This window comes from Peromyscus eremicus, chromosome 1, assembly GCF_949786415.1.
Source record: "Peromyscus eremicus chromosome 1, PerEre_H2_v1, whole genome shotgun sequence".
NCBI lineage: Eukaryota > Metazoa > Chordata > Mammalia > Rodentia > Cricetidae > Peromyscus > Peromyscus eremicus.
The window spans coordinates 151,378,569-151,402,639 of NC_081416.1; the positions used below are offsets into that span (position 1 = coordinate 151,378,569).

Consider the following 24,071-nt stretch of genomic DNA (forward strand, 5'->3'; position numbering starts at 1 on the left):
TCTTCTGTGCTTTCTTGTCAGGTCCCGTTGCCTGGGAGTGAAATCCCGTGATGTGGATGTCACAAGCTTTGGAGCTGGGGCGTTCTTGAGCTTAACGGAAGCTGGAGGAGGGATCTCAGATTTGTGTTCTTTCCTCAAACTCTTTAAATGGTTTGAACCCTGATGACTTCCAGCAGTGGAGGAACGCAGCCAATCTGTGTTTTCGTCCTTGGTCCTTAACTGTGCAAGGAACCAAGCGAACGTGCTCTCTGCTTGTAGTTTAAAATGTAATGAATCAGCAGCTTTGGACAGCTGTGTTTCTGATAGACCCTCAGTGGAATGCTCTAAAAACCCATGCGTGGACTGGAGATGCCATTTGGTTGGTAGTGGGCCTACTTGGATGCAGGAAGCCCTGGGTTCATCCCAGCATGTGGACCCACTGAATTCAGTGCTCTTGCAGAGTCTTGCATTGTGGGCATCTTCGCAGTGGTCACTGAAATATCTTGCATAGTGAAATGAGCATTCCAATAAACAAATCTGCAAGAACCAAAGGGAGCAGGCTGGAAGTGGCTCAGTCTGCAGAGCGCTCGCCTAGCATGCACAAAGCCTGGGGGTCAGTCCCCACCATTGCATAAACGGAGCATGACAGTGTACATCCATCATCTCAGCACTCCAGGAGGTAGAGGCAGGAGGATCAGAGGTTCAAAGTCATCCTTGGTTACTTAGGCCAGCTTATCTCAAAAAAAAAAAAAAAAATCAATAAATACACATTTCAAAAAATGAAAACCATTCTTGTATACTGAAGCCTACTGTAATCTCAACATTTAGGATGGTGAGGCAGGAGGGTGGCTGTGAGTTTGATGCCAGCCTGAGCTATGTGACCTTGTTTCAAAAGAGCAAACGCCCATTCTCTTATGCCGGTCTCTTTCTCACATTTCGTGTTAGGTATTCTCTTGAGCCATGGGAGAGAGCATCAGAAGCGTGTCAGTGTGTCCTCTGACTGAAATCCGCTTTGCCCTCTCCTCTCCCCTCCCGCTGTGGTGCTGTGATCAAGCCCTTCCCCCGACACAGGCTAGGTAAGCACATACTACATCAGCACTCTGCCGCGGAGTTAGATCCGCAGCCATTCTTTTCTTATGGTCCACGTGGCTAGAAGTCAGGAAATGCCTGCTCAGTGTTAGGAAGATGTTCCTGACAGTTGATGTTTACCTCAGTGATGGGCACATCTGCCATGTCAGCCCAGCAACTGTGCTCTGTGGCTGCCCGTAGGTAACCCTGTGGTCTCAGAACAAAGGGTGAGGTGGCTTTTGTAGCAGCTTCCAGTCCAAAGTCTGGTAAAGCAGTTAGTGCTCGTAAGTGAGGTCAGGTTGTCCCTCACACGGCGGTGTTTGCCTCGTCCATGCCAGCTGCTTAATTTCTCTGCTCACAGACACGGGAATGCATTTACAGCCATTTTTTTTCCCCTTGTGGGTCTGGAGATTTGAGTTTAGGGCTCCATGCCTGCCAGGCACAAAGCCCACCAGTGAGCTACATCCCAGCCCTCTGTTGGCAGCCCAGGATGGCTTCAAACTCTCCGCAATCCTTCTACCTCAGCCTTCCAAGCGCCAGGGTTGCATGTGTGCGCCACTGGGTCTGACTTAGTTTAGTCCTTTTGAAGATCAAATAGCCAAGAAGACGTAACAATGATGCAGGAAGTCCAAGGTTATGACGGTAAGAAAAACTGCAATAAAGTTTATGGCGTGAGGGTAGTAAAGCGGGTGTTGTTGCTACCAACTGGCCAATCATTTCCCCCACAACTAATTGAAAGACAATCCCTGATTGTATGATATTAAGCCTAAGGGTCATGTACTAAGTTGATTAAGTACAGAATCGGTAATCTGAGTAAATGTCAACAGGAAATACTTGAATTAGAAGGCATTTGGGGCTGGAGAGATGGCTCTGTGGTTCAGAGCACTTTTTGCTCTCACAGAGGACCCAGGTTTGGTTCCCAGCACCCACATGGCAGCTCACAACTATCTAGAACTCCAGTTCCAGGGGATCCGACCTCTTCTGACCTCCTCAGGCACTCCACGGATGTGGTGTACATGCTGTCCGTGTATGTCCATGGTGTACATACATGCAGGCTACACACACACATAGAATAAATAGATGTAAAAAATTAGAAGGTAAAGAGTACAGAGATTATACCCACATTGTGGAAGGGGAGAACTGACTCCCGGAAGTTATCCTGTGACCTCTTCACACATTCACTGTGGTACATGGGTACACATAGGTACACACACACACACACACACACACACACACACACACACACACACTAAATAAAACGAAAGGAAAGAAGACAGGGTTAAGCTATACAAAACAATGCATATGTGTGCATACATGTGCACACTTACGTTTTAACACACTCAGAAACACGACTGGCTCAGCAGGGCTGGCTTCAGATAAACTAGGCCCAAGGCAAGCTGAGACACAAGGCCACCCAAGTATAAAGTGAGTCCGCCAGACGGCCGGAAAACCTGAAATGTCGGCGACCTCATTGTCTCAGTCGCCGTTCTCTTGCTGTGACCAAGGTAATCATTATAAGAGGAAGTGTTTCACTGGCCCAGGCTTCAGAGGCTTAGTCCACCATCATCCCGGCAGGAGCATGACAGGCAGGTGCTGGAGAAGGAGCCCAGAGCTTCCTCCTGATTCAAAAACGGAGAGAGACTGTGGGCGTGGCGTGGGCTTTTGAAACCTCAAAGCCCACCCTAGGGATGCTTCCTCCAACAAGGCCGCACCTCCCAATCCTTCTAGTCCCTCTCAAGTGGGTTTACTTCTGCTCCCTGATGACTAAGCATCCAGATGTATGCGCCTGGGGGGCCATTCTTATTCAAACCAACGCAATCATACTTCAGTAAAAATCGGCAGAACTATCAGGAAAATTATGAAGAAAACAGGTCATTTTTTTTCTGGTGGTGATAGAACAAAAGATGAAATTGTTAAGCATATAAAATTTGGATGATGGAAAATTACAAAGCATGGCTGTTATAGATGTTAAGCATGGGTTATGAGTTGTATCTCTTTTTCTTCACATTAAAAACATCTAGCTTTTTAGCCCGGCAGTGGTGGTGCACGCCTTTAATCCCAGCACTCGGGAGGCAGAGGCAGGCGGATCTCTGTGAGTTCGAGGCCAGCCTGGTCTACAGAGCGAGATCCAGGAAAGGCGCAAAGCTACACAGAGAAACCCTGTCTCGGAAAAAAAAAAAAAAAAAAAAAGTTTTAAAAATGGGGCCTGGAGAGATGGCTCAGAGGTTAAGAGCATTGGCTGTTCTTCCAGAGGTCCTGAGTTCAATTCTCAGCAACCACATGGTGGCTCACAACCATCTATAATGAGATCTGGTGCCTGCTTCTGGCATGCAGGCATACATGCTGTGTACATAATAAATAAATCTTTTAAAAACAAAACCAAAAACAAGCATCTAGCTTGAGTTTTTTGCTGTATCCCTTTTTGTAACATTGAAAGATGATTTGATATCATCTCCTTCACACACACACACACACACACACACACACACACACACACACACACACGCCATTTTGCTATGTAGCCTAGGCTGGCCTCAAGCTTGCCATCTCCTGCTTTAGCTGCCAGAATCTGGAATTACAGCATGTGTAACCATACCAAGCCACAGTCGTCTTGATTTAAAGTGTCCAGTTGACTGGTGTTTAGTACACCATGTTTTCCAACTCTCTTAAATATCTGATTTAGTACATTTTCCTCACGCAAACAAATCCTCTCCTCATTGGCCGTTAGTCCTGCTTTCCCCTCTCCCAGCCCTAAGCAACAGTAACCTGCTTCTTGAGGGATTTTCCTATCTGGGGCGTTTTACATACATGGAATCCTATAATAAATGTTAATTTTTGTCCTTGATTGTTTATTATCGTACTTGATTTTAAAACCACAGATCTCTCCTTAAAAATCCCAGTCTTTGGCTTTTTAAAATAAAAGTAAAATTGTCTCATCATGTAAAAGCTAAAACTAAACTCAGAACAAATGAGCCCAGGCCGTGAACATCTTGCCTGAGCCTCATTTCTGCCTCCTGAAGCAGGGGTTAGGGCAGAGCCTCAAGCTGCCAGAGTGTAGGGCTTTCTCGGGCTTGTTTCAGTGGTGTCTAGATGAGAGCTTCCTTCGGTAGTCAAACTGTGCTGGTCTCACTGTTGGCTTCTAAGTCTGAGCACTGGGACCTGCCCATTGTGTTACCTGTATAATGTTGAGCTTGCACAGGAAGCCCTATTCAACTAGAGGTTTAATTTAAAGACATTTATAAGTTGTTTAACTTAGTAATTTTATACAATTGGTTTGAGCACAAGCAATTAGCATTGCTAATTAGGGACCTGGAGAGACCTCTACTTCACCCACAAATTGGATGGTGGGATTTATGAACTTAAAGAATCACAAATTCTCAAGGTCATCCTCACAGAAAGTTCGAGGCCAGCCTGGGCTACATGACACCTTGTCTCAAAAAAGAAAGAACAGTGGGGTCTAGAGAAACCTCCCATGTTAATAAAAAGTTCAGTGGCTGGCTTGTGAGGGCACAGCTACAGTGTGACTAATTACAACTAGGTGTTGGCACAGAGACAGACCTACGAGGCAGTGGGGAGGGGAGCTTGGTCGGTAAAGTGCCTGCTGTTCACGAATGAGGACCTGAGTTTGATCCCCAGAACCTGTGTGAAAAGCCAGGCATGGTGGAGAAGGCTTGTCATCCCAGGCAGGAGCTGTGAAGACAGGTGGACCCCTAGCCAGCCAGCTTAGTCGACAGCTCCAGGCCCTGTGAGAGTCCTTGTCTCAGGAAGCAAGGTGGTGGGCTGCGCCTGAAGCCTCTGGCCACCACATGCACAAGTACACACATGCATGTGCACCCCCTCCCCCATCCACACACACACACACAAAATGGAAAAAGAAAAAATGTAACCGACATAAATTTGATTCTGTCATACTGCAGGTGTAAACTCATTTTCTGTTACATTTGGACCAGCACTCTGCTCCCTATACTGATGCTGGGGTTGGAGTCCAGGGTCATGCCTATTAGTCAAGTGGTCTACTGCTGAGCCCCGTCTCCAGCCCCAAACTACCTCTGACATAAATATTCTAAACACTTGAGTGAGTAGATGAAGGCAAGGTATCGAGACAGAGTCTGTCCACATAGCCCTGGCTGTCCGGAAACTCACTATGTAGACTGGCGTCTGACTCACAGAGATCCAGCTGCCTCTGCCTCTGAGTTATCATGATGCCACCACACCCTGGGCAGTGGCTATAGGACTTGATAAAAGAGATTGTGGGATCCTTCCCAGGTCTCTGCTTTCCTAGGCCAGTGCAGGCCCCAGGAATTTGCATTTCTGCCAAACGGTCCAGGATCCCCCTTGAGAACCACCTCTCACAAGCAGCTTTGATGTCAATCACTCCAAGTCTCAACCCTGCTGCTGTGTAACAGTTTCCTAGGAAACTGAAACATTCTATCGTGCAGGAAACTCCTTAAGAAGAAAGATAAACAGTAAAAATGGCTTCAGAAAGTCCCTCCCTGCCAGAGTAAACAATAGACGCTGTCCCCGCAGATGGAAGGAAGCTAGGCTGTCTGGAAGAGAAAACATTTTAAACCAACTGCCCGGGAAGGACACTCTCCAAGCTAGTGCTCTGCCTGCAGGCTGTGCAGTGGACTCCAGGCTCCCAGCTGTGTGAGCTGTCACCCTTGCTGGGGTGGGCCTGGATGATCAGCTGTCTGTGAGTCATCTCTGCTTTTGTAAGTGACCCCAGTAAAACTCATTGGTTCACCAAGTTGGACTTGGGTGGTATCTGTACTTTGGTCTATTGTGATCTGTTTCGGGATCTGTTGTGGTCTGTTGTGTGGATCTGTTGTGGTCTGTTGTGTGGATCTGTTGTGGTCTGTTGTGTGGATCTGCTGTGGTCTGTTGTGTGGATCTGCTGTGGTCTGTTGTGTGGCTCTGTTGTGGTCTGTTGTGTGGCTCTGTTGTGGTCTGTTGTGTGGCTCTGTTGTGGTCTGTTGTGGTCTATTGTGTGGATCTGCTGTGGTCTGTTGTGTGGATCTGCTGTGGTCTGTTGTGTGGCTCTGTTGTGGTCTGTTGTGTGGATCTGCTGTGGTCTGTTGTGTGGATCTGCTGTGGTCTGTTGTGTGGCTCTGTTGTGGTCTGTTGTGTGGATCTGCTGTGGTCTGTTGTGTGGATCTGCTGTGGTCTGTTGTGTGGATCTGCTGTGGTCTGTTGTGGGATCTGTTGTGGTCTGTTGTGGGATCTGTTGTGGTCTGTTGTGGGATCTGTTGTTATCTGTTGCAGATCTCTTGTGGGGTGAGTGGATGTGTGTGTTGCGTTTCCCCAGGAAACCTTTTGTTACTCAACACCCGTCCATGGCTTTCTGAGCACTGTGTCTGTCTCCTGTATGAGTTCCTCCGTGCCGTCCATGGCTTTCTGAGCACTGTATCTGTCTCCTGTATGAGTTCCTCTGTGCTGCCCATGGCTTTCTGAGCACTGTATCTGTTTCCTGTATGACTTCCTCCGTGCTGCCCATGGCTTTCTGAGCACTGTATCTGTTTCCTGTACGACTTCCTCCGTGCTGCCCATGTTCTTAGCATTATTCGTGACCTGAACCCTAACAGCCTATATGTATAAAAGCGTGTAGTGTCAGATCTTAATCCTTTATGATCTTGCAGAAGACCTAGAGCATCATCATAGAAACGGAATAAAATCTGAACTATTGTCCTCAAAATATTTGAAATATCTTGCTCTCTCTCTCTCTCTTTTTTAACCTCATTACTTCCACTTGTGAGAGGTGAACATGGTAATCACTACACTACAGAAATCTCTCCAACTTCCTACTGATAGACACACACTTTTTTATTGTTGTCTTTTTAAAATAAAGTCTCTCCTACAAGTCCTGGTTGGCCTGGAACTTGCTGTGTAGGCTAGACTGGCCACAAACTTAACTTGCTGTAATCCTCCTGCCTCTGCTTCTTGAGAGTCCTGTGATTAGAGGTGGGTTCCACCATACCTGGCCATTTGTCATTTTTTGGTGTATTTATTTGAAATCTCATTGACCAGAAAGCAACGTGTCTCAGGGTTTATTGCTGTGAATGGACACCATGACCATGGCAACTCTTATGAATTGTTGTTGTTTTTTAATATTTTAATTTTCATTTATCTGTGTGTCCGTACACTTGCAAGCAGTGCCCCCAGAGGCCGAAGGAGGGCGTCAGATCTCCTGGGACTGGAGCCACAGGTGCCTGTGAGCTGCTAGAGGCCTCGGGCAGAGTAGCACTGCCCTCAACTGCTGCACTGTCCTGCAGCCCACTTGTCTGACTTGGTTACTTTTAATTTGATGTGTAAGGGTGCTTCGCCTGTGTCTGTGCGCTGCACGCATGCCTGGTGCCAGAGGCCAGAAGACGGTGTCAGGTTCTCCTGGAACTGGAGTTCAGATGACTGTGAGCTGCCATGTGGGTGCTGGGAAGGGAGGGAGCCTGAATCCCCTGGGAGAGCAGCCAGAGCTTTTAACCAGTGAGCCATCTCTATAGCTCCTTGCTTTGTTTTCTAGCACAGTTGGTAGAATGCCTGATTCACCTGACTGAGTTCCCTCCGCAGCACCGAATGCCGCTGGATATGATGGCACATGTCTGCCCTCTTGGCACTTGGGGTGTGGAGGCAGGAGAATCAGAACTTCACAGTCTGAACTATATAACAGCTATAAAATGATAAGGAAGGAAGGAAGAAGGGAGGGAGAGAGGGAGGGAAGGAAGGAAAACAGGAAGAAGACAGAGTCTCAGTGTTGGTTAGGCTGGCCTCTAACTCACTCTGTAGCTAAGGATGACCTTGAACTTCCCACCTTCCAGCCTTATCTCCCAGGTGCTGTTGTTGTGGGTGGGGGGCATCATGAGGTACAATTATGTAATTTAATAAGGATGACAGAATATTTGTAGTTAGTTGTTTCTTGATCACATGATATTCAAAGAGCAGTTTATTATTTAATTATCCTAATTAGCTTGAAACTTAATTGAATGTGCACATTACAAATATGGCTCCCTTAGAATTTTCAATGAATATGTGTAGATGTATAAATAGATATACACACATTTATAGTTTTTTCTTCCTTTTTTCTTAATCTGTGATTTAAAAAAAATAGTATTCTCATTACCATTTTCCACTGAAGTTTGGGACTTTAAATTTAAAAAAAATTATGTGTATATGTCTGTGTGAATGTCTGCCTTGTATATGCAGTGCCCATGGAGACCAGAAGAGGGCGTCAGATACACTGGAGCTGGAGTTACAGACATTGGTGAGCCATCTGATGTGGGTGCTGGGAATTGAACTTAGGTCCTCTGTAAGAGGAGCAAATGTGCTTAACCACTGAACCATCTCTCCAGTCCCTTTATTGAGATATTTGTAATTTTTTTCCTCTTCTGCTTTTTTTTCCAATTAAATTTTTTGGTTAGTGTATAAGATAACGGGTTTAACTGTGATATTTTATGCATGTCCATCACTGTGTTTTGCTCATATTACCCCCCACTGCCCTTCCCCACCCTCCTTCCTCTCACTGATCCCCTTCCCCCATAGCTTCCTTTCTGGTTTTATGTCACATGTGCATACATACATGGTTTTAAATAGAGATTCTTTATATAACATTAAACAAGCAATGCTTTCTCTCCCCCCTTCCACCCATAACCCCATGTTGCCCTCCCCACCCCCCCTTTAGGCCCCTTATTTCCCTCATAGTCTAAATGTTTACTTTCTTTTGTTTGTTTTTTGAGACGGAGTCACTGCACCCAGCTTGACCTAAAACTCACTAGGCTAGCCTTTGGTAATCCTCCTTCCTCAGCCTCCCAGGTCCTGGGATAGAAGAGTGAACTGCCATGTCTAACTCCAAAATGTTTTCTTATATAAGCAGTTTAGAAGTCAAAGCTTTGTTTCTTGTCTTTTTAATCTTGGCTGGAAAACATTACTCCCTCATCTACTCCCTGCCTCCATCCCTCTCCTCCTTCCTTCTTGGTTTTTGAGACGGGGTCTTGCTGTTACCCTGGCTGGCCTGGACCTTACTGTGTAACTCAGGCTGGTCTCAGAAGTGCTTGGTCTCCCTAGCCTAGCCTCCCAAATGCTGGGATCAGAGCTGTGCACCACCACACCTAGCTCTGTCTGTCTGTTTTGAGACAGAGTCTCACCAAATAGCCCCTGCTGGCCTAGGACTTCAAATCCTCCTGCCTCAGCCACCAAAGTACCAGGATGATAGGCCCATGCCAGCTCATCAAGCTCTCCCCTGGGTTCTTACATTTATTTATTTAGGTATTTGTTGTGTGTGTTTGCCTTTCCCCACTGAGCCATCTTGCCAGCCGTCCCCTGATTTTCTTTGGTGATTTTTTTAAGCGTCAATTTTGTAAGTTATAATCTATTCTCACCCCATTTCCTAGAGGTGGTTTTTCTTTTCCTCTTGAGAGTGAATGTGGGATTGAAGCAGCACTCGGAATAACCAAGAAGAGAAATGTTGCTATTTTTAAAAGAGAGCGAGAAGTATGATCACGGGGGAGAAACCATTGGTTTTTTTCTTTCAGAACCCATCCACACTGCTGTGTTGCTGTTTCTCAACGGCACAGAAGGGCCCTGGAGCCTGTGCATTCTTGGCAAGCCCGCCACCACTTAGCTGAAAACCTAACCTTAAAGCTTCCCTTTCTAAACCACACAGGACATTTACCCTTGTTTGGGGATAGACCATGATACTGGTCCCAATTCAAAACCGCTTGACTGGTGAAGCTATAAACAAAGAACGTTCTGTCTTGGTGCCATTTTGCTAGAAGTTGCTTTTCAAGACTCAAGTCCTTCTGTTCAGACCAAGGCACACTTTCTGCATTGTGACTGCTTGTTTCTGATGCGAAGGACTTTATGAGGATGACTGTCTTAAGCAAATGATTGACGTCCCGGAAACATCAACATTTCAGAGAAAAGCTCCAGAAAGGCGACATAGAGGAAATAAAGGTGAGTCCAGCAATGGGCATGGCAGACTCTCAGCTAAATACTGGAAAAACAACATGGGCGCTTTCTAGGAAAGGTGGGGGACAACACACAGAGAAATAGACAGGATGGATGCGTCTGCGCTGTTATATTACAGAGCTGTGCAGAAGACAGACACGTGGCTCATATGAGGTGAAGGGAAGAGGCAGGAAGTCGTTGTCCCCAGAAGAGCTCGGCTGTAGAAGGAAGAGGGAGGGCCTGGATGGTGTAGGAGCCAAATGTGCAAGGATCGTGACTCACACCAAGTTGGACTTGGACTCTGCCTTTTGGAATTCAGGGAAATGGAGTCTCCTTTGGGCGTAACAATCAGCAGTAAGTATTTTGGGGTGCTAAAAAATGGCGTTTAATAGTTAACACTTTAAAAACCTACATCAGCTATTATGTGTTGAAAGCCCTAATCAGAAATCTCACACCCTCCAAAATCCAGCACTTTCTGATCACTGACAAAGATGCTAGAAGTGGGAAAAATCTATGTCATGAGTTTTTATGTTTCATTCACCAACTTATCTCTACACACACACACACACACACACACACACACACACACACACACAGCCTTTCGGCTGTAGATATCAGTTGTCTGTTTGAAACATAAATAAATTTTGTTCGGGACCCCATCCCCAAGATGTCTTATTATGTCTGGGCAAATATCTCAAACCTTTTAAAACATCCAGAATTCAAAACCATTTCTGGTCCCTCACATTTTTCATAAGGGGTGCTCGCCCCACACTAAGAAGACCCCCCAAATCCCCATATGTGAATGGCCCCGATATCAAGTGTTTGTACCTCCCTCAGGCTGTCTCAGAAGCAATGCTGAGCTGGAGGCTAGCATATAGAACCCCATTACAGGACGGATCGGTCACTGCAATAACAACATGAAACATCACACAGACCTAAAATGTGGGTCTTTTAGAACAAGTGACCTTTTTTTAGACTTTGCTTGTTCAGTGAGTTTTCCCCCTGACTTGGGTCCCCAGAAAAAGAGGGACCCATGTTCCTTGTAAGGGACAGATGTAAGTAGGACAGTTACACAGTGTTCTAGTGTGCGACCCTGCTGTACCCTTCTGTACTGGAGCAGAGGCATGCAGCTGGACAGTAACAGAGGCATGCTAGCTGGCCTCACTGGATGCTGGCTGAGAGCCCAGATCTCCAGCAGGCCTGTGCACTCACTAGCCCAGATCACTGGCAGGCCTGTGCACCCACTAGCCCAGATCACCGGCAGGCCTGTGCACCCACTAGCCCAGATCACCGGCAGGCCTGTGCACCCACTAGCCCAGATCTCCAGCAGGCCTGTGCACTCACTAGCCCAGATCTCCAGCAGGCCCGTGCACTCACTAGCCCAGATCACTGGCAGGCCTGTGCACCCACTTCCCCATTCCCAGCGTCCAAAGCTCACTCTCTTCTCCTTGAGACCTCAAGATGCCCCACTTCCTCTTCCTCTGACTTTTCTTTCAGTTTCCTGCAAGGACAGGGAAAACCAAGCCAATCACCCTGTCTTTTCCCACCCAATCTCCAGTGAGTCTTCACTTTACCTTGTGTCTGAGAAGCAGGGCATCATGGCTGAGGTTCCGGTTGAAGGTCCTCTTCTCCATGGGCTTGGTGTCCTGCTCTCTCTCCTCTTCAAGGACGTTCTTTCCGTGTTGACCCCCTTTATCTCTTAGGTCCAGCTTCATCTCTCTCCTGGATCACTCCCACATGGTCTCCTCTCTCCCACCATGGAAACAAAACCCCACCCTTAGCCATGGTTGAATTTTATTCTTTCACAGCCAGGCTGTTCTCCAAGTCCTGTCCTTCCTGTTTGTCTCCACCTTTCATCTTCTCCATGGCCTGTGCTGACTGTGCTGTGGCCTCCGCCATCCCAGTGTGACCATCCTATCCTGTCAGGGGACCTCTGTCATAGCCAGTGCTCTGTGGCCTCCTAGTGCTTGGCTTTTGGCACTCTGATATGGTTCACACCCTCCTCTTCAAGTCTTCGGAAACCTCTCCCTGTCCCTCTTCAAGTCTGAATGTGACATGTCCTTGGCTGTGCTCACCTTCCCGCTCCCATTCTTTCCTAGGATGACATATGACACCCTGTATCAGTATAACCCTCTACAGACTGGGTAGAAGCTCAGGCAGTTGTGAACCACTAAGTGGGTTCTAGGAATGGAACCCCAGTCCTCTTCAAGTGCAGCAAGTGCTCTTAACCGCTGAGCCAGCTCCCTGGGATTGCTGTTCGGCTTCAGGGGTTTCCGTGGGAAGATTTGATCTGTCAGTGTGAGTTGGGGTCCATAGGTGGACTTTTCTATCCCTCCGGTCAATTCCCAAATAACCACACAGAGACTTAATGTTAATTATGAATGCTTGGCTGAGAGCTTAGACTTCTTTATAGCTAGCTCTTATAACTTAATTTAACCCATTTCTATTAATCTATGCACTGCCCCAAGGCTCCTTTACCGCATGTACATACTTCCCATCCTGCTCACTCTATGTCTCGTGGCATCTCCTCAGACCTTACCCTTCTTCCCAGTGCTCTCTCTGCCCTGAAAATCCTGCCTAGCCATCCACCAGTCAGTTCTTTACTAACCAATGAGAGTAATATATATTCACAGTGAACCAAAGGATGACTCCACAGCGGGGGCCCCGTGGAGTGGAGGTTTTCCAGAAATCCAGGCACCACCTCTTTTTGCTGCTGTTACTGTTCCTTCCAATCAGCATATGACATTTGTCAACTGTCCTGGCACTAAGACCATTGTTCTTTACCATGCCGATGGCATGATAATGAGGTGAGCGGTTGTGTAACATTGCTCTGGCAGCCATCTTGCAGTCAGCCAGTTTTGCCAGCCCTCCTGAGGGAACTCTGGCCTACACGTGCTCTGTCTCCAAGATAAACAAGATTAGGTTAGGGTGATAATTCATCTGGGTCCCTTAGGCAGCACTCAGGGTAATAAAACCCTCTATATCAGTGACTCTCTCTGTTGCTGTGACAAAATACCAAGGAAAATAAACCATTATAAATTGATATCCATTTTCATTTCAAACACTGTCCACCTTCAGATCATTAGAATTCATGTTCTAGGTATTTGAAGAAGTAGAGAAATTTACATTAATGAAAATTGAAAAGTTCTCCAAAATTTTAATGAGAAAACATTTTTTAAATGCCACATAATTAGATAACCATCATTAAGGTGTAGTTATTTATTTCAAAATTATTCATAATTCTTTATAATCATTTATATTGATCTTACTATAGAATGTTTTTAGATTGTAATCTATGACCAGTTATTCATAGTTTTAAAAAGTAAAATAATGTATCTGTAAGTAAAAGGGCACTTGGAATAAAGGAATGTATGTTTAAGCTTCAACTGTATTTCTTTGAACAGACACGTAAAGTCACGAGGTCTGCCAGAACTTGGAAGAAAACTGTTAACTGAACATGTTTCACCTTTCAACACCCTTTCCTTTTCTCTTCATTCAATAAATAATTTAAAGCATATTTGACATAAAGGAAGAGACCTTTAAAATGACAATACTTTTTTTTGACACATATGTTCAAGAATTGAAATCCAGCAAAACCAGGACAAAAAACAAAGCCAGCCACCACTTTGGGATGCTGGGATGCTCCGGGAGTGTGCCCAGGTGTGTGCGCTCCGGGAGCGTGCCCAGGTGTGTGCGCTCCGGGAGCGTGCCCAGGTGTGTGCCGGAGGGTCTCCCTATCAGCTGTGGCTCTGGTGCTGTCCTCAGGACTGAGCTGCCAGCTGCCTGGTCTGCTTGTCCGAGCACTTCTCCCTTACCCTCTGTGCATCTCTTGGAGGTGTTCTTTTGGTTTCTGTTTTTAGAAGGTTTTTTTTTTTTTTTTCTCGGTTTTAACCCCCTTTCTTCTTTGGCTGGTCACACTGAGCTCTGTGACACCCTTGAGCTTTGGGGCCGTTTTGGATCTGTTCTTAGACCTCCATGGCCCAAGTCTACAGTTGACTTGACAAATTGCTTAGATTTTTTTTTTCTCAAATCACAGATCTCAAAATTAAACATAGTAATTTAGAGGTGGTGAATGCCTTTAATCCCAGGCCCTGAATTTGATAACCAGCATCCCTCCCCCCAAAAAAATGAGTTGTAAAAAAGTTCTCTGACACACAGGTGTACATTATTTTTTGTAAAAATTTGTTCACACACTAGCATTATTTTATGCTAATTGGGCAGATTCATAATACCGTAAGGCTAAATGCAAACCTGTTTTTCATGTACAAAATGCTTGTGAATGATAATGATTTTAAGATTATCTTAATGAAAGATTTTGAGGAGCCTGCTTCTGTTCTGTGCTTGAGAGTTTTTTTGTTTGTTTGTTTGTTTGTTTGTTTTTCAAGACAGGGTTTCTCTGTGTAGCTTTGTGCCTTTCCTGGATCTCGTTCTGTAGACCAGGCTGGCCTCGAACTTACAAAGGTCTGCCTGCCTCTGCCTCCCGAGTGCTGGGATTAAAGGTGTGTGCCACCACCACCCAGCTTCTGTGCTTGAGTTTTGATCCCTGTCTTGCAGCTGTCCTGAGCAATCAAGACCCTGACAAGGAGCCAGAGTCAGAGGTGAACCCCTTCATTTTTACACAAGATGCTCATCCCCAAGGACCTGCAAGAGAAGTCTCCCCTCAACCTGAACTGCCTCAGCGGAAGCCGAAGTCCCACAGCCCAGGCTGACTTTGACCTTGCAGCCCGTTTACCCCTCTGCTGTCCGATTTGCTGTAGGCATATTCCTCCACGCCCAGCTACAGCTCAGGATTTTTAACTTGTTAGTGCTTGTCGAGCCTGAAGTCTAAGGTGTATTGAAAAGACAGTTTGCTTTGTCATTTCTGAGGGTGTCATGGTGGGAGGACAAGTTGGAAGTGTGGCGTTTGAAGCCAATCAGATCTTTTGTTTGTTTGTTGTATTTTTTTTTTTCTTTTTTCAAGACAGGGCTTCTCTGTGTAGCTTTGCGCCTTTCCTGGAACTCACTTGGTAGCCCAGGCTGGCCTCGAACTCACAGAGATCCGCCTGGCTCTGCCTCCCGAGTGCTGGGATTAAAGGCGTGCGCCACCACCGCCCGGCTTTGTTTGTTTGTTGTTTGTTTTGTTTTCGAGTTGGGGTCTCATGTTGGTGACCCCCCTGCCCCTGACTCCCTAGTACTGGCCTTACAGGAACCCTCCATGTCCAGGGTCCCTAACTTTTTCAAAATTTGTTTCCTAAATGAGCGGTTACTTACGAGTTCATAAGCGTTTCTCTCTCTAACTGTAGAACTGAGTCAGAACAAGCAGTCACCATCAGTGGCTGCTGACAGCACCAGTCAGAGGAATGCGAGCCTACAGCTTCAGCCCTGTCGGCTGCCTATTGAGAGAGCAGCCCCAAACCAGCCAAGTTTCAACTTAAGAATCGAGAGCCTTTCAAACACGGCTTACTGAACTATGTAGAAAACAATAGCCTCTCACGAGAACAGATGCTTACAGGTTTTGGTGACAGATGTTTACAAGTCTTGACTGTAGTGTTTTTTAGTGGAGGGGTTAACTGATGTGATCCTGCACTTGCTAGGGAGAAATGTCCTCGATCAGCTGGGTGTCAGCTGCCGTGACGGCTCACTCTGCCTGCACGCTCGTCTTTCTGGTTACCCTTTCTGCAGCACGGCTGGGAGATGACTTTGGTTCTGCTTGTGATTTGTTTTTTTTCCTGCTAGGAATTGAACCTAGGGCCTGGCACATACTGTGGAAGTGCTCTACTACTGCCTAGCTGAATGCCCAAGTCTTTTTTTTTTTTTAGGACTGTAAAGCTTTATTTAAAAGTATCTTCATGACAAATTTGAAAACTAGGGAAGCATTTGATCTCTAGGATTCATAGGCTTCACACTTTGATCCCAAAGCATTCATAAATATGGACTGTATGACAGGTCTTTCTTTTAAAAAGATCCCATTGAAAATGGTAAATGATGATGGTCACAGGCGTTAGCCCCTCTCCCCAGAGGCAGTGACATTCTCTCAGCCAAGTGTGTCAGGGCTGTAAGGCTGCTGCATCATCCAGAATTTATAGCTTAATTCCTACACTGAACAGGAAGTTTTATGGTCCAACTGTTAGGTCTCAAACCTGGGACAAATGGCTGAGGTGCCTATTTAACACACCAAAGTGGACCTTGCTGCCATGTTCTCCCAGCATCCTTCAGTCCCTACCTGTTACAGGGTATGGCTGACGTGGTAGTTTGAATATAGTTGGCCCCCATAAGCTCATAGGGAGTGGCCCTACTAGGAGGTGTGGCTTTGTTGGACTGGGTATAGCCTTGTTGGAGGAAGTGTTTCACTGTTGGGACGTGGTTTGAGGTTTCCTATGCTCAGGACATCTCTCAGTACACTTCCTGTTGCCTTCTGATCAAGATGTAGCCAGCACCATGGTGCCTGCATACCACCGTGCTCCCTGCCCTGATGATAACAGACTGAACCTTTGAACTGTAAGCCAGGCCCAATTAAATGTTTTCCTTTATAAAAGTTGCCATGGTCATGGTGTCTCTTCAGAGCAATAGAGACCCTGACTAAGACAGCTGGCTTACCCTATTCCGTACCCTAAACTTCTCCAGCCCAGGGGCTGGGCTGCCCTTTTCTATGTAAGCCAGCCATTTTGGTTACTGGCTCTTTTTGTCTACCCTTTGCTCTCCTGGCCTCTTGATCTGGTTCCCCCTCTCCCCTCCCCCCTCTCCTCACATAGCCTGGCTCAGAGTCATGTCCACTCTGGACTCTCCCAGATGTCTCTGCATCTGGCTACACTCTCCCTTTTATCTACGATAAACCTTCTCCTCCACCACACCTAGGAACAGCCACGCCCTTCCTTTTTTCTTCCTTTTTTTCATTCATCTGGTGCTGAAACCTGGGACTGGCAAATATGAGTCCCCTTCCAAGGAACTCAGCCAATCCGAACCACGCCTCTGCTCTGACTCTCCAGAGGTATGTATGGGTCATTTGTTTCTGCTGGCTTCAGCCGTTGTCAAATTTGACCCCAAATTCTAGAGTCTGCCTTCTGAGCTGCTTCTGCCCTCCACAGTCCTTCCTTTGTCTGTCATAAGTGACTCTCTGGCTCCTAGAGCCTTCCACACCCTCCAGGCGCCCGCCTGGGCCCTTGTCTCCCATCTCTTGGCTCTGACCTGCTACAGCTATCTGGATATCTCTACTAAGGACACTTACTGTCTCCCTCCCCTGCTCTCATCTCTCTCTACTGGATAAGGGTCATCCCAGCTGCCTGCTTTGTCTGCACTACTACAGAAGCCACACTGGTGTGCCTGGAGCGCCTCTCACCCTGCTTGAGTCCCAGTCACGTGGGAGGGGATTCCTTTCCTGTGTGATTTGGAATGTTTTTCTTTAACAGGTTTCCTATTCTGCTTGGGGATGCCCTGGATGGAGATTCTTGTCACAAGGCCCCTTTATCCACCTCTGCTGCTTCTCTTGCCTCCCCTAGGGTCTGCAGTCCCACTACGCTGTCTCTCGACTCCCGCCTGCAGTGCAGCTTCCTTAAGCCCATCCAGTGCTCTTCTCAGCTCTGCTGCTGTCCTGCAGCCCCTCAGCCCTGTCTGAGCCTCCCGTGCTCTCTCAGCTCTCTCTTGTAGCTCACAGAACTTCTCTCCAGGGCAGTTTCATTTTCCGCCCCCTCTCCCTGCCTGGACGACAAGCAGCTTGGCCTCAGTACAGATCAAGGGCCGAAAATCGGCCCACTTGACTTCCAAATACAAATCGTGACACCTGCCAGGCACAAATAAATCATCTCAAATGTCTTATATCTAACCTTCCTCTGCTCTACACTTCCAAAGTCTCTCATCTCTAAGGTTCTACTTCCCACTCTGAAAAATCTTTTATCTCTACAATTTCTCTGAGCCCTGCTCTCAAAAAAAAAAAAAAAAAAAAATCTCTTAAGCCTATGCTGTAAACTCTGCCTGAGAATTTGTAAATTCACTGGGTATGGTTTAAAAAAATCTATAAAATCTGTCACAAAATTTGGCTTTAAACTTATAACATAAGACTTATAATTTAAAATCTATACATGGGTGCCGAGGACAATTTTAAGAGTCATGCCATATTGCCTGCCTGAGTTAAGTTTCTGTTGTCCAGAACTGAGCCACTAACCAGAAACTTTTGACATGCCTGGACAAGTCCTGAGTTGTTAGAAAATACCTTAACATTTCCTTATCTTTCTGCTACACTGACCATTAGTAACAATGTTTTGTGGTTGGGTTGCTTGGCAACTCAGCAGTCCCCTGATCTTTTCCCAAAGAAAGTTTCCTGGTCTGCTTACTATAAAACCCATCTGAGAAAAATAAAATTTTGCAGCTTGATCAGAATACTATCTTGCTGTCAGTTCTTTGTGTCTCTTGTCCCTTTCATTTGCCATTCCCCCTTCTAGGGTCGCTGCTGAAGATCCCCCTGGCCAGGACAACTGGCGCCCAGCTTGAGGCTCAAGGACGTGAAGGAGTGGTGAACGTCATCACACACCAGGGCAGGCCTGCCTAAGAGTTGGACCACCGTGGAAGACGACTCCATGAGCAAGGTCCGGTCAGTGATCGCCACGGAAACACCCATGAAACAGGTCTTGCAACGTGACGACACAAGGTAAGTTTACCATGGGACAAGCATTTAATAAACAGGATTTGTTTATTTCGGGACTGAAACAGACTCTCAAGAGATGAGGAACTAGGGTTAAAAAGAAAGACTTAAAAAAATTTCTTTACTATATTGGAGATGTCTGTCCTTGGTTTCCCCAAGAAGGGACCACAGATAAAAAGCACTGGAGATGGGTTGGTGACTGTTTAAATGATTTTTACCAGACCTTTGGTCCTAAAAAGGTCCCCATTCAAACTTTTTCCTACTGGAATTTAATTAATGATGTCTTAAAAACTTATAATCATTCCCCGGATGTTCAAAAATTAATTAAGGAGGGAGAAAAATCCCTAAAAGAGTCTTCCCGTCCACCCTCTGTCTGTCACTCTGTCAGTATTAATATTCCTGGAACCCCCACGTCTAGTCTTCTGGCAACAAATAACCATCAGAGAAGAAAAAAGAGGGAATCCCCTACCCTGGGTCCACCTACCCACCTCTCCCTCAAAGGTGCTGGCCACTTACCCATCTTTAACGGCCAAGTTAATTATTAAGGTCAGAGAAACAAGTCGCCAATACTTTGGAAAAGATCCTGACTCCACAGTCGTCCCCTATACACGAGAACAATTAGATTGGCTGCTTCAAACAAATGATGAATGGCCCATTGCCTGTTCATCCTTCCCTGGTACTATCGATAACCATTATCCTAGTGATCCCTTGTTACAGTTTGCCAGAATTTATCCCTTTGTTTTCCCCAAATTAACTGCCTCACAACCTATAAGGGAGGCTCCCCTGATATTTACAGATGGCTCAGCCAATGGGATTGCTGCCTATGTTGTGGATGGAAAGGCCACCTCCTGCCTCTCCTCATTGAACTTTATGCAGTCATTCAAGTTTTTCAATTATTTCATTCTCAGCCCTTTAATTTGTATACTGATAGTGCTTATGTTGCCCATTCTGTTCCCTTATTGGAAACTGTTCCCTTTATTAAACCCTTTACCAGTGCAGCTCCATTTTTTCTTCAGCTGCGCTCCTTGATTATGACTAGACAGTGCCCCTTTTTTATTGGCCATCTACGGCCCATTTAAAATTGCCTGGTCCTCTATCTGAAGGAAATGCCTTGGCTGATGCAGCCACACAATTAGTTTTTCCTGTTCTTGCAGGATCCCTTTCTCAGGCTGCCCAAGCACACTCTCTTCACCATTTAAATGTTCATTCCCTTCGTTTGTTGTTTAAGCTTACCCGAGAACAGGCCCGAGAAATTGTTAAAAATTGCACTGACTGTACTGTCTCCCTCCCGGTTCAACATCCGGGAGTTAACCCGCGGGGCTTGGTTCCCAATGAAATTTGGCAAATGGATGTTACTCATTTAATTGAATTTGGCAAACTTAAATACATACATGTTACAGTTGATACCTTTAGTGGTTTTATATTTGCCTCTCTCCAGGCTGGAGAGGCCTCCAAAAATGATATTTCCCATATTTTATAATGCTTTTCCATCCTAGGAAAGCCTAAAGTTATAAAAACTGACAATGTCCCAGGATATACTGGAAAAAAATTTCAATCTTTTTGCCAACAACTTCCGATTAAGCATGTCACTGGCATTCCTTACAACCCCCAGGGCCAGGGCATCATTGAACGTGCTTATCAGACTCTAAAATCCATGCTTCATAAAGTATGATACGTGAGGCAACCCCCAAAATCTTTTACATCATGCCCTTTTTGTCCTTAATTTCCTTACCTTGGACAAGAATGAAAGGTCTGCAGCGGATCGCTTTTGGCATCCACAAACTCAAAGCCACCAAGCATTGGTCATGTGGCGAGACCCCTTAACTGCCCAGTGGAAAGGGCCCGACCCAGTCCTGATCGAGGGTCAGCATGCATCTATGACCAAACAGAGGGAGGCCCTCATTGGCTCCCCGAGAGATTAGTTAAACAAGTCAACTCTAACCAATCACCCAGGGAAAAGGATAGTCCCTGAGGTCATTTCCCTTTGCTTCTCCTTCTTTACAGATGCTGATAAAAAAGAACTGGGAGAATTTCCCTGGATATTCTGGATCTTGCTGCTGCCTGTACCTTCTTATCAGGACCAGAGACCGGTCGACACATCCCCATTTACATGCGCTTTTATTTGGCTGAAAATTATACTAATTATGCTAAAACACAGACCTTTGGTCACCTATTGGCTACCACTGATTGCCCCATTCTGCAAGGATGCCAGAATCCCGTTTTACTCAACTTTACTGATTTCCATAATTCCCCCGGCAAGGTGGCCCCTGCTATCTGTTTTTTGTATGATCAGACTGTTCACAATTGCAAAACTTATTTAAAGGAGAAAAGTGTAGGATACCCCTATTCTTATGTAAAATTCATGATGCCATTCCTCCTGCTAAGGGACAGGTAATTGGGAGAGAACAGAATGGCCCTAAATTTTACAAGATGTCTACAGGATATTCCTTAATGGTTTGGGACCCGTGGGACTCACGATGGACTAGTCCAGTAAAGGAGCCATGTATACGGCCCGAACAGCCACATGGCCTAGCTCCAGACTCTACATTTGGCGCTCATATGTACAAGTACAATCTACGGTCCATCGTAATATCCTTATACAAGAAAAAAATTTAATGACACAACTATCATCCCCCTCCTCTCCATTTTCTTGGCTTTCCCTCCTCTGAGAAGGCCTTATGTTTGCCAGTGTTACTGGCATTGGGAATCTCTCATTGTGCTTCCTATGTGCAGCCTTGGGACGTCCTCCCCTGACAGCAGTACCCCTGCCTCAGGTCCTTAATTGCACCACCACTGATAATTCCCATGGCTTCCACCCCACCCCTAAAGTACCCTTGTTTCTTGACCCAGGCCGTTCCAAGTTTGATTTTTGCTTTTCTAGTGTCTCCCTTCCCTTTTGCAACCAGACTGTATTACCCAATCATCCTTTTGTCACCCCCACTCCCCACCCCCCGATTTTTCTTTTGGTGCAATGGCACTCTATCAAAAAATTTGACCATCCCTATCCCACAGGACATGCTTTGTCTACCTGTTACTCTGGTCCCACAACTTATGCTCAGGACCCCCTGCGGAGTTCTTGGGATGGGATGCCCCCCAGCCCAAGCAAAAAAGAGCCATCTTCAATTTCCCTAGCCACATCTCTGGTCTCTGCAGGCTTGGCAAGAGGAGTTCTGGGTCATTCCCTCATAACAACGGCTCACCTATCTAAGCAATTGAGGCTTCTGCAGCATCCTTATCCTCCCTCCAGAGGCAGTTAAATCTCTCTTGCACAGGTTGCCCTACAAAACCGATGGGCCTTGGACCTGCTGACAGCAGAAAAGGGGGGGATATGCCTTTTTCTGAGGGAAGAATGTTGTTATTACATTAATAGTCTGGAATGGTAGAAACCCAGATAAATAAGCTACATAAACTTAGCCTAGAGCTACATAAGCAGCAATTCTCTGCCACGGCAGATGATTGGTGGAGATCATCCATGTTCTCCCTTTTAATGCCTCTTGTAGGACCATTAGTCAGTCTTTTGTTATTTGTAACTTTGGGTCCCTATGTAATTGGCAGGCTAATCCGACTTATTAAAAAACAAATAGACTCCCTGGCATCAAAACCTATACAGGTTTATTACCATCAGCTCAAAATGCTGGATCGAGGATGTGATCCCTATGATATTTCTCAGTCCTCTTCTCCTTTAGGAGCAGCATAAAGCCCAAACCTATGCTTATTGGCATCAGTCGGTATGGACACAGCTGGGTGCAAGGCCAAGCACTGCAGGGGAAGGCTGATTTAATAGCCCTTGGTTTGGATTCCCTGAGAGACAAACCTGACTTGCATAGAGGTTGGTATCTAGAGGCACCAAAATGCCTAAGCCCTCTCCTCCCCAAAAGGTACCCTTTTTCTCAAGCCCGCAGCGGCTCTAGGAGGAGTCAGATCAATGTCTCCCCCAGCCAGTTAAGGTCCACCACCGTTCAGGTGGACACATGCCCTCATAAAATAAAATAAAGGGAGGAGATGCCAAGGACAATTTTAAGAGCCGTGCCATATTGCCTGCCTGAGTTAAGTTTCTGTTGTCCAGAACTGAGCCACTAACCAGAAACTTTTGACATGCCTGAACAAGTCCTGAGTTATTAGAAAATAACTTAACATTTCCTTATCTTTCTGCTACACTGACCATTAGTAACAAGTTTTGTGGTTGGGTTGCTTGGTTGGGTTGCTTGGCAACTCAGAAGTCCTCTGATCTTTTCCCAAAGAAAGTTTCCTGGTCTGCTTACTATAAAACCCATCTGAGAAAAATAAAATTTTGCAGCTTGATCAGAATACTGTCTTGCTGTCAGTTCTTTGTGTCTCTTGTCCCTTTCATTCACCATTCCCCCTTCTAGGGTCTCTGCTGAAGATCCCGCTGGCCGGGACAACTGGGTAATCTAAATTTGCTATAACATACTATATATGTGATTCATCTCTTGTTTAGAATATACTGTATATATAACTTGAATTCAACTCGCATTTAAAAAATAGATCTACTAGGAAAACAGATATTTTAAAATACCAACCACGTGACTTGCCTCCATGTTGGTTGATGACCTCATCAGGATGGAAGCAGCCATGTGACTGGCAGCCATCTTACTAAGGTTAAAGAGTACATGCCATATAACTTTGCCATCAAGATGACCACATGGTATAAAACAGCTGAGGCAACATCTATAAAACTCCTCAGTCCTACTGAGCCCTTAGTTTATCATTGTATCTCTCTTTAGACTAAGGAAAGAAGAGGTCTCTAAAATATTTTGGATTGGTATGGGTTTTTGTATGATTGTGGGCCCTGGCCCCTCACTGTGAGTGGCTGCTGCCTTGCTTGCAGACCTTGACCAGATGTCCTCCCTATTCAGATTCCCTGCCAGTTTCCTTCTCACCTAACGATCAACTGATCAACCAGAGGTTCTTTTTTCCTGTGTCCTGCATTTGGTGTAAACAGCTTAGATGCAAGAATGTAGCGAACTTCTGCCCTCCTGGGATCCGCCATTGTGCTGTAAGCCTATATTTAAGGTTTCCTCCCTCTTTCAATAAACGGCATTCGGCATTCAGCTGTGGCGAATGACTCGCTATCTCTTGTCCCTTATTTTTTAATCCACAGCCCCTTGCTCGGACATGGTGAACGGGTAGCGGTTGCACGGGCATTACCGCAACACATGATGATAAAAATTTAAGGTTATAAAGGTCTACTCAGATTGACAAAAGCTGACTTAGAGATTCACACCTAAGTGCTTATATCTTTGTTAACTGTTCAACACCTAGCTTCTAGAAAATTTAGATAAGAAACAACATTTGTTTGATAAATAAGATTCATAATGTCCCAAGGTCTACTCAGGTTTATAGTAATATTTGTCTAGTATCTTTGTCTTTGCTTGCTTTGTTATGTTTTGGCTATTTGGACAAATTAAGTCATACAAAACACTGTGATATTCTGTAATGATGTACTATAAAAGGG

At 45.7% G+C, this 24,071-nt stretch overlaps 1 protein-coding gene and 1 long non-coding RNA gene across 8 annotated transcripts in view; both read left to right on the plus strand.

Moving 5' to 3' along the window:
* The window catches only part of LOC131919912 (BOS complex subunit NOMO1), a 120,280-nt gene that overhangs the window by 77,586 nt on the left and 18,623 nt on the right, over positions 1-24,071 (plus strand). The window contains exons 26-30 of one of the 7 annotated variants that reach the window (XR_009381470.1): positions 8,242-8,299; positions 9,567-9,987; positions 10,121-10,335; positions 12,615-12,788; positions 13,386-13,498. The exons of 2 other annotated variants lie outside the window; for them this stretch is intronic. The gene's annotated coding sequence lies outside the window, so the exon portion shown is untranslated. Of the gene's footprint in view, positions 1-8,241; positions 8,300-9,566; positions 9,988-10,120; positions 10,336-12,614; positions 12,789-13,385; positions 13,499-24,071 lie in introns of those variants that run through there. 4 more of the 7 variants (XR_009381472.1, XR_009381473.1, XR_009381474.1 and 1 more) reach the window with 4 other exon arrangements.
* Positions 18,402-20,752, plus strand: LOC131919974 (uncharacterized). The gene is made up of 2 exons (XR_009381483.1): positions 18,402-18,601; positions 20,600-20,752. It is a non-coding gene; the product is annotated as an uncharacterized LOC131919974 (long non-coding RNA).